This window comes from Myxine glutinosa, chromosome 1, assembly GCF_964187855.1.
Source record: "Myxine glutinosa chromosome 1, kmMyxGlut1.1, whole genome shotgun sequence".
Lineage (NCBI taxonomy): Eukaryota > Metazoa > Chordata > Myxini > Myxiniformes > Myxinidae > Myxine > Myxine glutinosa.
This window is the reverse complement of record NC_136261.1, coordinates 205,198,672-205,214,721: the sequence shown is the minus strand read 5'-3', so window position 1 is coordinate 205,214,721 and position 16,050 is coordinate 205,198,672. Positions and strand designations below refer to the sequence as shown.

Here is a 16,050-nt window from a genome sequence, read left to right as displayed (position 1 = left end):
TGTATTTACTTTTTCACGTGACTGTATATGAGCATCGAACCGTCTGCCAGAATTTTATATGATGGAATGTAGAAATACCAGGACAGGTGGATGGTGGGGGTTATGTGGGTGGGTGTTCTTGTTGTGTAAAGGGTGTTTCCACAAAGAATGCCTTTTTCTCCCGAAACGAATCATCCGGTCGGGGAAAAAGGCATTCTTTAGGGAAACACCCTTTACCACACCCACATGTTGTCTTGTTGTGTACCACATTCCACAGTACCACACCCACATCTGTCGGCTGACTCCACCCACCATAGTACCAAGACGAAATTATATGGCTGTCATCTTGTTTCTTGGTGGGCCTAACACATTAGGCTTGTATAGGCCTCTGCTGATTATACACTGTCCTGCTTTGCTGCATCAGATTTCCATTGGCTTTGTATGGGTCGAGTGTTAAATTACAATAAGATTCAATCAAACCCGTACACGCCTCCCTAAAAATATAGCATTACCGGTATGTAATTTTGGAACGTCTCCATATGCGCGTTAACTGCGCAGCATTTCCTAATTGGCCCGATACTGCATTTTTAAAGCCAATTCAGTCACGCTTAAGCCCCGTACCTCGAATGACCATGTACAGATTTTTATGAACAAATGGTTTATTATCACAGAGAAAGTGGGAGGGTGGAAACTTGGTACCGTAACTGAATACACCTCTGACGTTCTTGAGGCCCTCTGACGTTCAGGGATTAATTGTATAATACCTTGAACAGCAAGGATGAGAGAGTCAAGTGGAGAGATGAGACGAAAATATATATATATATATATATATATATATATATATATATATATATATATATATATATAGTGTCACAGGTTGTGACCGCAGTGCGGTCATTCTTGTTCTCTCTCCATTCCTCTCTGCAGAACACTCCATATTATGGCATACACTCGACAATCACACTGCCAGGGAGAGTGTAACTGTGTCACTTTGTAATCTGGAATATAATTTATTTTGTATGAAAGTCAAGGCGTGTGGAATAACTAGAACACATAATGGATCAGGGCACAACAGACCAAAGGGAACAGTAGAAAGAGAGGGGCACCAACATTATGACCGAGGGACTAAATAGAGACAGGATGACGAATAATGGGTGTGCAGAAGAATGAGAGGCAAGGGGGACACATGGGGGTGGACAATATGGATATAGAAGCAAATTCTCAGGAAGGAAAAACTGAAGACAGGAGCATTTAACATGGATAGAAAAGATCATGGTTTTGGATGGGGGATGATCTGAGAAATGGTAGTGAACTGCTGTCTTGAAGACCTGCAGGGAAGAATGAGATTGAGGAGAATATGAAAGTTGATTCCACAGGTGGGGTGAAAGAGGAACGAATGAATAGAAGTGAGCAGTAATTCTGGTTTTGGTAGATGCACCAGTAGGGGTTGCTGGTGGACCACATGCACCCTGCAGAAACCTGGGGAAAGGGAGGGGGAGGGATGGGCGACCAAGCGTTGTAAGGACAGAGGGTGTAAGACCAGAAAGGAGGTGGTAGACGACAGAAACCACCGACCTTTTTGCGATGGTAAAGTGATACGCCCATAGACTCAGCTTCATTGTGGCAGATTCCAATGATGTTGAAGACCTTGTTTCCATGGCGTCAAGCTGGGCAAGGTGTGAGGCAGGGGCACTAGCCTAGAGGGGAGAGCAATACTGCATCAAGCTGCAGATGAAGGCCTTACCTTGAACATGTCTTTCAATCCTGGCCAATCTCAGTCTCACCCTGTTGCTCCAGAAGAATCGTTGAATGAACCAACCTATCAAAATTTTTTTTTGGTCAAACACACCCCCAACCCCACATCCCCCCCTAAAGTTTTGCTTATGTATCCATTTTGTCCACTCCTTGCATTCTTCCCTACTCCTCATCGTTACCTGCATCCCAATTGTTTGACCGTCTTCATCTACTTTGTCCCTCCACCATGCTATGGCATTTCCCCTTTCTTATGTTGTTGTGTCCTGATATATTCTGTGTCCTACCTCTTCCACGAGCCTTAACCATGTGTGTGTGTGTGTGTGTGTGTGTGTGTGTGTGTGTGTGTGTGTGTGTGTGTGTGTGTGTGTGTGTATATATATATATATGCATACATTTCCATGGTCAGCCACTGGAATAGTTTGTCTCTTTGGCCAAGAGTTTGGCTCTTGACATTATAACCAACCATGACCTCTCTTGGGCTGACCACTTGGCAAAGCCGGCCTCCAAAGCCAGAAGCAGACTGGGCATGCAACCTCCTCAATTTCAAGTCTTTCCTGGAAAAGACGCCCCAGAACTATTCACAGCTTACAAGACCTTGTCCAAGGCTCAGTGGAGCACTCACTGTTCTTCCCTATAGGCTGGTTCCCCTATTCACATTTGTTTATCAAAGATACAAAATCTAAAGCTGTCAACATTGTTGATATCTCCCACAATGAGAAAAAAAAAATCACAAAGCCTGTTGTTCTCACATTACAGACAGGTCAGTTGCCTGATTTTTATTTATTTATCACCTCTGCTCCAGTCGTGCTCTCTCTACTCCTTTAACACATTAACTCTCCTCTCCAGCCCTTCTGGGATACATGTTCTTCCAATAACTCACTCCTGGTTAAACTTCCAAAATCTAGGTTTACTGCTCACCTCTTCTTTTTTTGTATCTCTAAGTGCAAAGTTTGCAATTCCTCACAGCCTGACTCAATGCATGACCAGACATGACATAACTAGACGGATTTCTGAGAAATGTGAATGCTTGGTGCATTTTTGGGTAAAAGTTCGGATCCTCACTTTTTAACATAATTAGGGTATGCTGAATTCGATTAACCCGGTTCCCAACCCAAATTTTGAGTTTTTGACCTTCTAATTAGCATAAACAAAATGGCTGCCAAATTGCCATTTTTGGACAATATCTTTAAACAAGCATTTATATATCATGTATATACAGTACATGCAGCTCTTTTACTTTAACTTTCGAACTTTTACCCCAAAATGCACCTAGAAGCTTATACATGGCCTTTTTTCATTAATCAGTCTAGTCTATATCATGGTTGGCGACATATTGAAAGAGACATTCAAACTGATATTGAAATTGGACACTATAGAATGGGAAATGGTTTTAATAAGCCAATGTTTCATACAACCATTTATTCTAAAACGAAGTATGCATGGCCATGAAGCACAAACATTCAGGAATGTCACACATGTTGTTTTGCCAAACTACATCAAATTCATACAAGGGGTCTGATCATCACTCTGTTGCTGACAGGCACACATTGATGTGCACCTCAACTCTGAATAGTGACATTTGCAGCGTCGAGTCTTGCATTGCTTCTGGCATGCACAACAAATCATCTCGAGGCAACTTTCTGGGATTGGACTCAGTGACATCAGAATAGGCTCTAGTCCTGAATCCTGAATCACCACGTTTCCATCCCATTTCTACAGGTTCAGGAAGGTCAGGTATGGCACAATGAGCATTCCTCCATACCATGGCTTGATAGTTTACTCGCATCAAATGGAAATGAAGAGCATCACTTGTCGGTGACATTGCTTCTGGTTTACTAGTCTTGGAGAACAACATATGTCGTGCTGAATCAACAGAGGTTGTTCTGTGCACATTATGTATTCTGCAGACGAACGCTTCTGCAGATTTGATTGTCTCCTCTGTGAGTTCACCAATGCCCAAGTTCTTCAGCAGTTTATTCAAAACTCAAAATACAAAAACTCAAAATTTGGCTTGGGAACCGGGTTAATCGAATTCAGCATACCCTAATTATGTTAAAAAGTCAGGTTTCAAACTCTTACCCAAAAATGCACCAAGAAGCTTATACATGGCCTTTTCCCATAAATCCGTCTAGTCTAATAGTTTTCCATGATCGTAAGGCCAGCCATGGATCACAGCTTGCTCATAGTTCACCCAGCATCGTGTATTCATGCCTTATCTTAGATGAGCGATTCTTCTTGGCCTTGGCCTCTATCTTTCAGAGAACCATGCCTGTTTGTTCCATGGGGAGAATGGAATCAGATACGTTGCTTCCTGCCCTCAGAACTACAGGTGCATGTGCATTATTTGCCTACAATGAAACCTTTACCAGAACAGGCAGGATGCGTGCTTCTCATTTTGCACTGATATTGGATTTTTGAACAATTCTAATGGTGTCCATGAAGTGGTGCTCACAGCGATGGTCCTAATCAATGAATCGTCATCCATGTTGTCATATCACCGATGTTCCTCCCTCATACTGGATACAACAATATACATGAAGAGAAAAAAGGGATAGGACAAATTGAAGAATCAAGTCCACAAACGTACCTGAATAAGTACTGTAATATAAAATTGCAGCAAAAAATACGAGTTTGATTCTAACATTTAACCTCAATTCTCAATATTTAACTCTGAAAAGTCCCAACATACAGTAGGAATACAATTTTTAATATACAATAAAAAAAATTAAACTAACGTTTTTTTTTTTCATTCATAGGTAGGTAAATATATATGATATTGTGGCGGACACAATGCCAGCGGGTCATAATTCCGCGCACCAGTGGGTGACGCGAGCGACCGGATGTGTAAGCAAGGCTCGGGCCACGCCCAGAGCAAAGAAGTCATGAGGCTCAGGGTTGAACTGTAATACATGCCCCGCCTTTCGGCCGACCGGCCACGCCCGAGGGCAAGGCGTGGCCTCGGGACATATACGCGGGCTCGAAAGTCGAGCCCGCCCAGTGCTTACGTGCGAGCATTGAATAAAGTGTTTGGTTTTGTTCAACGCGTGGTGGCCTACCTTCTTGACAAACGAGCTGTGTGTGCATAGCACCACACTGGTGACCTCGACTGGTTCAGCCGTAGCTGACCCCTGAACGCGCCATGGCTACCAACGCTGTCGCCGTCAAACTCCCGGAGTTCTGGGAAGCACAGGCCGACGTTTGGTTTGTGCAGGCCGAGGCCCAATTCCAGCTCCGGGGCATCACAGCGGACGACACCATGTACTTTCACGTGGTCGCCGCCCTCGGGCCCGGCACTGCCTCCCGCGTCGTGTCCTTCCTTCGGCACCCGCCGGGCGCCCACAAGTACGCGTCGCTCAAACGACTTCTCACCACGTTCTGGCTCACGGAGGCCGACCGCGCCGACCGCCTCCTTGACCTTGCCGCCCTTGGCGACACACGACCGTCCATTCGGATGGACTGTATGTTGTCCCTTCTTGGAGACAAACGCCCGGATTTCCTTTTCCGAGCGCTTTTCCTGCGCCAGCTACCTGCGCAGGTGCGGCTCGCGCTGGCCGGTTCGGCCATAACGGAACCCCGTGCCCTGGCCAGAGAGGCGGACAAGTTTTTTGCGGCCTGTGACACGTGGCCGACGTATAGCGCTGCCGTAACGGAATCCGGTGCGGAGGGTTCAGCGCCCCCTGATCCCCTCGTGGCCGCTGCTACACCCCGTCCACCACCGCCGTCACGACCGACGCGGCAGCCACCACCGGGGCAAACCTTGTGCTATTATCATGCCAGGTTCGGCCGCAAGGCCAGGGCGTGCCGCCCGCCGTGCTCTTTCGACGGGTCGGGAAACAAGCGGGCCGGCGCTCACTTGCAGCCATGAGCGTCGGCCATTCCGGTAGCCTCCTTTTCATCACAGACACCTCGTCTGGTCGTCGATTTCTGTGCGACACTGGAGCGCAGGTAAGCGTCCTCCCTGCCTCCGCATCCGACAAGCAAGCCGCGGGCCGGGGCCCCGCCTTGCTCGCCACCAACGGAACTCCCATCCGCACATTCGGGAAGCATTGTCTCTCGCTGCGGTTCGGGGGACAGCGCTTCCAATGGTATTTCGTCACCGCCAGCGTGCCAATGGCCCTGCTCGGTGCGGATTTCCTTTGTGCGCATGGGCTGTTGGTGGACGTTAAGCGCAGACGCCTCGTCCAGGCCGAAACCTTCAGCTCACTCGCTTGCTTGCTGAGCGGCTCGTTGAACAGCTCGCTGAGCAGCTCACCGAGCGGCCTACCAAGCGGCTTGCTGAGCGGTTCCGTCCCGGCGAGGTTGGTCTATACGCTTCCGGCAGCGGACGAGTTTACCCGCCTCCTCGCCAGTTTCCCGGCACTCACGCGGCTCAACTTTTCAGCAGTGGCCATCAAACACGGGGTGGAACACCATATTCCCACCGTTGGACCACCGGTCTACGCCCGGGCGCGCCGCCTCGACCCAACGAAGCTCGCCATTGTGAAAGCGGATTTCGCCACGCTGGAGCGGCTGGGCATCGTCCAGCGCTCCAACAGCGCATGGGCCTCACCTCTGCACATTGTGCCCAAGCCCGGCGGCGGATGGCGGCCGTGCGGTGACTACCGCCGGCTCAACGACGCCACCACCCCCGACCGCTACCCAGTCCCGCACATTCAGGACTTTTCCGCCCGGTTGGAGAAAACGACCATTTTCTCCAAGGTGGACCTCATCCGGGGCTACCACCAGGTCCCCGTAAAACTGGAAGACGTCCCGAAGACGGCCGTTATAACACCCTTTGGCCTCTTCGAGTTCTTGCGGATGCCTTTTGGGTTTAAAAATGCGGCCCAGGTGTTCCAGCGGCTCATGGACAGCGTCTTGCGCGACTTGTCTTCGTCTACGTCTACCTGGAAGACATCCTAGTCGTGAGCGCGTCCCGGGAGGAGCACCTGCTCCATCTCCGCACGCTCTTCGAATGCCTGGGCCACCATGGCCTGATAATCAACCCCGTGAAGTGCCGGTTAGGCGTCACCGCCATCGACTTCCTGGGGGACCGCATCACCAGGCACGGGGCCATTCCTTTACCGGCCAAGGTGGAGGCAGTCAGGAGTTTCCCGCGCCCCCGCACAATCAAGGGGATCCAGGAATTCCTGGGCATGGTGATTTTTTATCACCGCTTCGTGCCACGCGTCGCCCAGCTCCTGCGCCCCCTGCACGAGGCCCTCCGGGGGAAGCCGGGCAAAGGTGATATCGCCTGGATGGTGCAGATGGACGCGGCGTTTGCGGGCGCGAAGCTGGCCTTGGCCAACGCCACCATGCTGGCGCACCCGGCGCCCGATGCACCAATCGCCCTCACCACCGACGCGTCGGACTACGCGGTGGGCGCGGTGCACGAACAGTGGGTGAATGGTGCTTGGCAGCCGCTGGCGTTTTTTAGCCGGCAGCTCCACCCGCACGAACGCCGGTACAGCACCTTCAACCGCGAGCTTCTCTGGCTCCACCTGGTGGTCCGACACTTCCGCCATCTTCTCGAGGGCCGCCCGTTCACGGCCTTCGTCGATCACAAGCCCCTTGTTTTCGCGATGGCCAAGGTCGCCGAGCCGTGGTCGGCCCAGCAGCAGCATCACCTCTCTGCTGTGTCCGAATACACGACGGACATCCGTCACGTCGTGGGTAAGGACAACCCGGTGGCGGATTGCCTTACCCGGTCCGTCGCACACGCGGTCCACCTCGGGATCGACTATGCCCGGATGGCGGCGGACCAGACCACCGACCCCGACGTCCAGGCCTTTCGGACCACCGTTACGGGCCTCCGCGTCACCGAGGTACCATTCGACGTCGCGGGCACTGCCCTCTTGTGCGACGTCTCCCTCAGCCGGCCTCGCCCCATCGTGCCCGCTGGCTGGCAGCGCCCGTGTTTTGACGCCATCCACGGCCTGTCCCATCCAGGCATGAAGGCCTCCCAGAAGCTTGTCGCGGCAAAGTTCATCTGGCATGGCCTCCGGAAGAACGTCCGCGACTGGGCCAGAACGTGCCTCGCGTGCCAGCGCGCGAAGGTCCACCGCCACAACCAGGCCCCGTTGGCCCCGTTTACGGTGCCCGAACGTCGGTTCGACCATGTACACGTCGACTTGGTGGGACCTCTGCGCCCCTCGCGGGGTTTCACCCACCTCCTCACCATGTTGGACCGCACCACCCAGTGGCCAGAGGCCGTGCCATTGGCGGCGACGGCTGCGGCTGACGTCGCGCAAGCTTTCATCGCCACTTGGGTTGCCCGGTTCGGCGCCCCCTCGGACATCTCGTCTGACCGCGGCCCCCAGTTCACTTCGGAGCTCTGGGAAGCGGTGGCGCAAGGGCTCGGCGTCAAGCTGCACCGCACCACGGCCTACCACCCCCAGGCCAACGGCCTGTGCGAGCGCTTCCATCGCTCGATGAAGGCCGCGCTCCGGGCCAGCCTCCGCGATGGCAGCTGGGCCGACAGGCTCCCCTGCGTCCTGCTGGGCCTCAGGACGGCGCCCAAGGACGACCTGCGCGCGTCCTCGGCGGAGCTGATCTTCGGACAACCGCTGCGGGTACCGGGCGAATTCATCCCCGACTCCACGGCACCTTGGTCCGCAACGCAACAGCGCTCCACCCTTCAGAAGACCGCCAGGAGGTTCGCCCCGGTGCCGACGGCACACCACGGTTGCCCGTCCTCACACGTCGCCCCGGAGCTTCGCACGGCGGAGTACGTTTTTGTCCGGCACGACGCCCACCAGGCACCGCTGCGGCCCCCGTACGACGGGCCCTTCCGCGTGCTGGAGACCGGGGACAAGCACTTCACCGTGGACATCGGCGGTACTCCAGATCGCATCTCCATGGACCGCCTCAAGCCGGCCCACCTTGACCTGGACCACCCCCCGCAAGCAGCTCTGCCTCCGCGTCGAGGCCGCCCCTCGGCGGGCAGACCCCCGGCACCCCCCACCCCCGCCGTCCCGCCACCCCCCAGCCCTGCACGCATCGCCAGAGGGCATTTCGGCCGGGTCATCTGGCCTCCCCGCAAGCTCACCCTTCAGGTGCGCGGGAATTCTGGGGGGGCGCGTGTGGTGGACACAATGCCAGCGGGTCATAATTCCGCGCACCAGTGGGTGACGCGAGTGACCGGACGTGGAAGCAAGGCTCGGGCCACGCCCGGAGCAAAGGAGTCATGAGGCTCAGGGTTGAACTGTAATACATGCCCCGCCTTTCGGCCGACCGGCCACGCCCGAGGGCAAGGCGTGGCCTCGGGACATATACGCGGGCTCGAAAGTCGAGCCCGCCCAGTGTTTACGTGCGAGCATTGAATAAAGTGTTTGGTTTTGTTCAACGCGTGGTGGCCTACCTTCTTGACAAACGAGCTGTGTGTGCATAGCACCACAATATATCTATATTATAAAACAGGAAAGTCTGTCCGTCCTTCCCGAAACTACTCCCTCAGTTTTGGGTCTAGCCCTGCCAAACCTTCTGTGGAACATTTTGTGGTCCTAGCGGATGTTGTAAGGTAGGTAGGAGGTTTCATAAGTTCCTCAATAAAATGATGATTTTGAAATTGACTCGATACGGAGCTGCTCCGAATCCGGAAGTGAACAGATGACGACAATGGGCTGGTTTGATAATATCTCAATACAATTGTGATTTAACACAGTATTTTGTTGTAGTATTACTGTATGATTGGAATGATGCTGTTTGGAATGAAAATAGAAATATTGAGTTTAAATATGAATGAGGAAATGACGTGAGGGGATTCTACTTTCTAACCGTGACATTCACGGATTCGCCATATGTAGATTCGCCATTGAATGGGGGATAGAACCATTCAGACTGGGTACGTTTTTGCCCAAGTCCTTCACAAACCGGCTGGCCATGTCTGATGTTCGACTGAAGGTGGCACAGGAATGTGGAATTTATTGGTTCCATGGTTTTGTATTCACAGTTTCCACATTGTTTGCTTGCTTTTGGTTTCCCACTCATGCATGGCATGGGTACCTCGCTAGTTTTTAATATGCAGTCACGTGAAAAATTAAGTACACCCCATGTAAAGTTTTGACTTTTTCAACTTATTTCAACATACAGCTATTTGATCTTCATTTCAACAATATTGAAAGATAACGGTGATATAATATAACAAATATCATGAAACATTTACATTTTGTCGTCCATTGTATAATTTAAATAAACATAAATGCAAATTTTCCATGTGGAAAAAGTAAGTACACCCCTACATTTATCACTACTTCAAATACCTAAAATTAGAATCAGGTGCACCAGCTCAGGTGCAAATGATTAGAACATCATTAGAGAGGATCTTGGAGGAACCTGTCGTATTTAAACCTCAGACATTTCGTTTGGTTTGCTCTTTGTTGTTGAAGTGTGTGGCGTCGCCATGCCTAGATCAAAAGAGCTCACTGAGGCCTTCAGAAAGAAGGTTAGAGATGCCTACGAGTCTGCGAAGGGATTTAAAAAGATCTCCAAACTATTTGAAATCAGTCATTTGACTGTCCGGAAGATCATCTACAAGTGGAGAAGATTCCAAACAACTGCTAACTTGTTCAGGCCAGGCCGCCCCAGCAAGTTCAGCCCAAGAGCAGACCGCAAGATGCTGAAAGAAGTCTCGAAGATCCCCAGAATGTCATCACGGGACCTACAGGTAGCTCTTGCCACTGTTGATGTCAAAGTGCATGAGTCTACCATTAGAAAGAGGCTGCACAAATTTGATCTACATGGGAGGTGTGCCAGGAGGTAACCTTTGCTGCCCAGGAAGAACATCAGGGCAAGACTAAAGTTTGCCAATGAACACCGAGGCAAAGACCAGCACTTCTGGACCAATGTGCTCTGGACAGATGAGTCAAAGGTAGAGCTATTTGGCCACAGTACCAGAAGACATGTTTGGCGAAAACCAAAGACAGCATTTGACCACAAGAACCTGATACCAACTGTAAAGCATGGTGGTGGAAATATTATGGTTTGGGGCAGCTTTGCTGCATCAGGGCCTGGGCAGCTCACCATCATAGAATCCACTATGAATTCTTCATTGAACCAGAGGGTGCTTGAGGATAATGTGAGGCCATCTGTCGGAAAGTTGAAGCTCAACCGAAGGTGGACCTTGCAACATGACAATGACCCTAAACATACCAGTAAATCCACCAAGGAATGGCTGAAAAGAAAGAAATGGAGGGTTCTGGAATGGCCAGGTCAAAGCCCGGATCTAAATCCCATCGAGATGTTGTGGGGGGATTTGAAATGAGCTGTGCATTCAAGAAACCCCTCAAACATCGCACAGCTGAAATAATTCTGCACGGAGGAGTGGGCAAAAATTTCTCCCAGTCGATGTCAGAGACTGGTAGACAGTTATAAGAAACGCCTACTTGAGGTTGTTTCTGCCAAAGGGGGCAATACCACCTATTAGAGCCAAGGGGGTACTCAGGTACTTACTTTTTCCACATGCGAAATTTGCATCTATGATTATTTAAATTATACAATGGACTACAAAATGTAAATGTTTCATGATATTTGTTATATTATATCACCTTTATCTATCAATATTGTTGAAATGAAGATCAAATAGCTGTATGTTGAAATATGTTGAAAAAGTCAAACTTTGCATGGGGTGTACTTACTTTTTCACGTGACTGTACTAACAGTTATAAGTAAAATAATATATTACAAAATACATCACACTCAAAAATGCTGTTACTTCTTAGCACATAATATAACTCCTTACTTTTATAGATTTGAGTCAATGATGAGCCAAATTTAACATTGTTACTGGTCAAAACAAACAAACAAAAAATATGTAAGCTGAAAAGGTGTTAGCCTGTTGTATGTACCATATAATCCTTCACTCTTTCTAACAATAGTCCTCAGGCTTGCAATCTGAAGAAGAAGTAGCTATTTGCTTGAAAAATGTATGTCAACCACCAAAAGTATATGTTGACTGTTCAATTTCATCAACTGTGATTTCAAAGCTTCCTGAGATATGTCTCCATGGGGTATCCGATTTAAATCTGCAGTTGAATTATAACAATCATTTCCCTCACTTCATCAAATAGTGATGATATACTGCAGGAATGGTCAGTCTCAATATCCATATTGGTTACCCTTTTCCAAGAAGAAAGAAACAGACAGGGACATGGTCACAGAGTTTATTTAAAGATTTGGAGTCATGCATATTCTGATCCTATTTTAACACTACCCTCTACTGTATTTATGTCACGGTTAAAATCTGATCCTATTTTAACACAACCATCTACTGCATTTATGTTAAGGTTAAAGCTGACCAGTCCGTCCCTCTTCCTACCGATGCCTTTAATCTGCCACTCACATGTTCATTTTCCAGGAATTCAATGCCCAAATGAGTGGGAACACAACTTTCGTTACTTTCATTCAAATTCATTTTGGAAGTTGTGTTCAATAAATGGTCCATTGTAAACAATTTCAAGCAAAATGGATTTACAACACTTAGCAATTTTTTGCAATTTTTAGCAATTAATCTTTAAATTAAATGTCAACTAGCAGAATCACGTGGTAAAATAACACGCTAAAAAAAAAGAAAAAAAAAAGGAACATTCATTCTTGTGCTCGTTGAAAGAGCTCAAAAATGGGAGGTTATATATTTCATAACAGCAAATATATTTTTTCAGGAGCGATCGAGGTAGCGTTCTGCTGCTTATATACCGGCCGGGTTAAATGTATTGTGTCATTGAAAAAATTGCAATTTTCTCGGAGGTTTGGATTAATTTGAAGCAGCTTTTACTGTATTTATTTTTTCTCCCCGAAGGGAGTTTCAGTGTTTCAGGGTGGTAGAGACAGACAGACTGACAGCATAACCCAATACTACATCTATAAATATACAGTCACGTGAAAAAGTAAGTACACCCCATGTAAAGTTTTGACGTTTTCAACATATTTCAACATACAGCTATTTGATCTTCATTTCAACAATATTGATAGATAAAGGTGATATAATAGAACAAATATCATGAAACATTTACATTTTGTAGTCCATTTTATAATTTAAATAAACATATGAAGGAGCTGCGCTCCAACGCGAGTCGAAAGAATTGACGCGACCAAAGACGGAATTCGTCCGAGTTGCTTTATTGAAACAAAACAGCTCAGGTATTCTGACAAGCCCGTTTTTCGGGCAACAATATATATACACATTTATGTCGGGAAGTTTGCCCGGCAAAAGCTATACCGGGCATGCCCGGGTGTCAAGGGCGAGCCTTGGAAAGGCGAGTCTGGACCTGCCCGGGCGTGTTTGGCTGCGGCCTGGCAAGTTGAGGCTGGGCGTGCCCGGGCGCTCTGGACGAGCACTGGAAAAGCGAGAGCGGGCATGCCCGGACGCTCTGGGCGAGCCCTGGAAAGGCGATAGCGGGCGTGCCCAGGAGGTTCGGGCGTGCCCGGGAACAGTGAGTCCGGGCATGCCCGGGAGAGGCGCGTCTGGCCGTGTTCTGGCCGGTGCAAGGCGATTGTGTGCATCCAGCGGTAACCGCTACACACGCCCCTCCAGAATCGACCTGCACCGGCAGGGTCAATTTAAGGGGGGTCCGGATGACCCGGCCGAAGCGACCCCTGGAGGGTCGTGGGGAGGGGTCCGACGTGGTGGTGGGTGGTCGAGCGGGGGGAACTGTGGACGGGGGGCGGCCTCGCCGCGGAGGAAGGGCCAACCGTGGTGGTCGGTCGACGTCCATGTGCGCCGGTTTGAGGCGGTCCACAGAAATCCGGTCCGGCCGGCCGCCGAAGTCGACGATGAAAGACTTGTCGCCCCGTCGCAGGACCCGGAAGGGCCCGTCGTACGGCGGCCGGAGTGGCCCCCGGTGCGCGTCATGACGCACAAAGACGTACTCCGCTGTGCGAAGCGCCGGGGGGACGTAGGACTGGGGGCCACCGTGGCGGGACGTCGGCACGGGGGCAAATCGTCGGGCGGCCTCCTGGAGGTCCGAGCGCTGGCGAGCGGCGGACCAGGGACTGGTAGCGTCGGGCACGAATTCGCCCGGGACGCGGAGCGGCTGGCCGTAGACGAGCTCGGCGGCGGACGCCTGGAGGTCTTCCTTGGGGGCCGTGCGAAGGCCCAAAAGGACCCACGGCAGCCGGTCGGCCCAACCGTCGTCCTGAAGGCCGGCCATGAGTGCGGCCTTCATGGAGCGGTGAAACCGCTCGCACAACCCGTTGGCTTGGGGGTGGTAGGCCGTGGTGCGGTGCAGCGTGACCCCCAACGAACGGGCGACCGCGCCCCAAAGCTCAGACGTGAACTGTGGGCCGCGGTCAGACGAGATGTCCGCTGGTGCGCCGAAGCGCGCGACCCAGGTGGCGATGAACGCCTGTGCCACGTCGGCGGTGGTGGTGGAGGCGAGGGGCACGGCCTCTGGCCACCTGGTGGTCCTGTCCACCATGGTGAGCAGGTGGGTGAACCCCCGCGAGGGGGGCAGGGGACCCACCAGGTCCACGTGGACGTGGTCGAAACGCCGTTCAGGCACGGCGAAAGGTGCCAGCGGGGCCTGGGTGTGGCGGTGGACCTTGACCCGCTGGCAGGCCGTGCAGGCGTTGGCCCAGTCGCGGATGTTTCGTCGAAGGCCGTGCCAGACGAAACGCGCCGACACCAGCTTCTGAGAAGCTTTCCGGCCCGGGTGAGAAAGGCCGTGGATGGAGGCGAAGATGCGGCGCTGCCAGGAAACGGGCACGATGGGGCGAAGCTGGCCCTGGGAGACGTCGCAGAGCAGGACGGTGCCCGCGAAGAGAATGTCGGCCAGGCGGAGGCCCGTGTCCGCTGCACGGAGTGCCTGCACCGAGGCGTCGGTGGTCTGGTCGGCCGCCATGAGCGCGAAGTCCACGCCGAGGTGGACCGCGTTCGCGCTGGCCCGAGAAAGACAGTCGGCCACGGCGTTGTCTTTGCCGGCGACGTGCCGGATGTCCGTGGTGAACTCCGACACGGCGGAGAGGTGGCGCTGCTGGCGGGCCGACCACGGCTCCGTGACCTTAGCCATTGCGTAGACCAACGGCTTGTGGTCGACGAAAGCCGTGAACGGGCGGCCCTCCAGGAGGTGTCGGAAATGGCGAACGGCCAGGAATAGCCCGAGCAGCTCGCGGTCGAACGTGCTGTAGTTTAACTCGTTCGGCCGGAGTTGCCGGCTGAAAAAAGCGAGTGGCTGCCAAACCCCGTCCACCCATTGCTCATGGACGGTGCCCACCGCGTAGTTGGAGGCGTCCGTAGTGAGGGCGATGGGCGCGTTGAGCACCGGGTGAGCCAGCAGCGTTGCGTCGGCGAGGGCCCGTTTGGCACTGGCGAAGGCCGCGTCCATGGCCGCGGACCAAACAATGTCATGCTTGGCCGGCTTGCCCCAGAGGGCCTCGTAAAGGGGCCGCATGAGCTGAGCAGCGCGGGGCACGAATCGTTGATAAAAATTCACCATGCCGAGGAACTCTTGGAGGGCCTTGATGGAACGGGGACGCGGGAACGTGGTGATGGCCTCGACCTTGGTCGGCAGCGGCACGGCCCCGGTCTTGGTGATGCGGTGGCCCAAAAAGTCAACGGTCGTCACGCCGAAGTGGCATTTGACCGGGTTGACAATTAAGCCGTGCTCGCTGAGGCGACCGAACAGTGTTCGGAGGTGGAGGAGGTGCTCGGCGCGGGACGTGCTGGCGACGAGGATATCGTCCAGATAGACGAAAAGAAACGGCAGGTCGCGCAGCACGCCGTCCATCAAGCGCTGGAACGCCTGGGCCGCGTTCTTGAGGCCAAACGGCATCCGCAAAAATTCGAACAGGCCGAACGGCGTGATGACGGCCGTCTTCGGGACGTCGGCCGCCCGGACAGGTACCTGGTGGTAGCCCCGTATCAGGTCAATTTTCGAAAAGATGACCCGTCCCGCCAAACGGGCGGAAAAGTCCTGAATATGCGGGATCGGGTACCTGTCGGGGGTGGTAGCGTCGTTGAGACGGCGGTAGTCGCCACACGGGCGCCATCCACCCCCCGGCTTTGGCACGATGTGCAGTGGCGAGGCCCACGCGCTATCGGAGCGCCGCACGATGCCGAGGTGCTCCAACGCGTCGAACTCGGCCTTCGCCACGGCGAGCTTGGCCGGGTCGAGGCGGCGGGCCCTGGCGTAGACCGGCGGGCCCGTAGTGGGTATGTGGTGCTCGATCCCGTGCCGCACCGCGACGGCCGAAAACGTCGGCCGCGTGAGGGCCGGGAATTCCGCGAGCAGGCGAGCGAACTCGTTCGCTGCCGGGAGGGCGCACGCCAGTTCGGTCGGCGCGGAGCTGCTCATCGTGCACGCCAGGGAGCTGAAGGTCTCGGCGTTGACAAGGCGACGACGTTTG

General features: G+C 52.6%; 1 long non-coding RNA gene across 1 annotated transcript in view; it reads right to left on the bottom strand.

Moving 5' to 3' along the window:
• Positions 1 to 3,109: 3,109 nt before the first annotated feature.
• LOC137433131 (uncharacterized) overlaps positions 3,110 to 16,050 on the bottom strand; it is a 33,133-nt gene continuing 20,192 nt past the window's right edge. The window contains exon 3 of the long non-coding RNA XR_010985629.2: positions 3,110 to 4,250. This is a non-coding gene — a long non-coding RNA (uncharacterized LOC137433131). The remainder of the gene's footprint in view (positions 4,251 to 16,050) is intronic.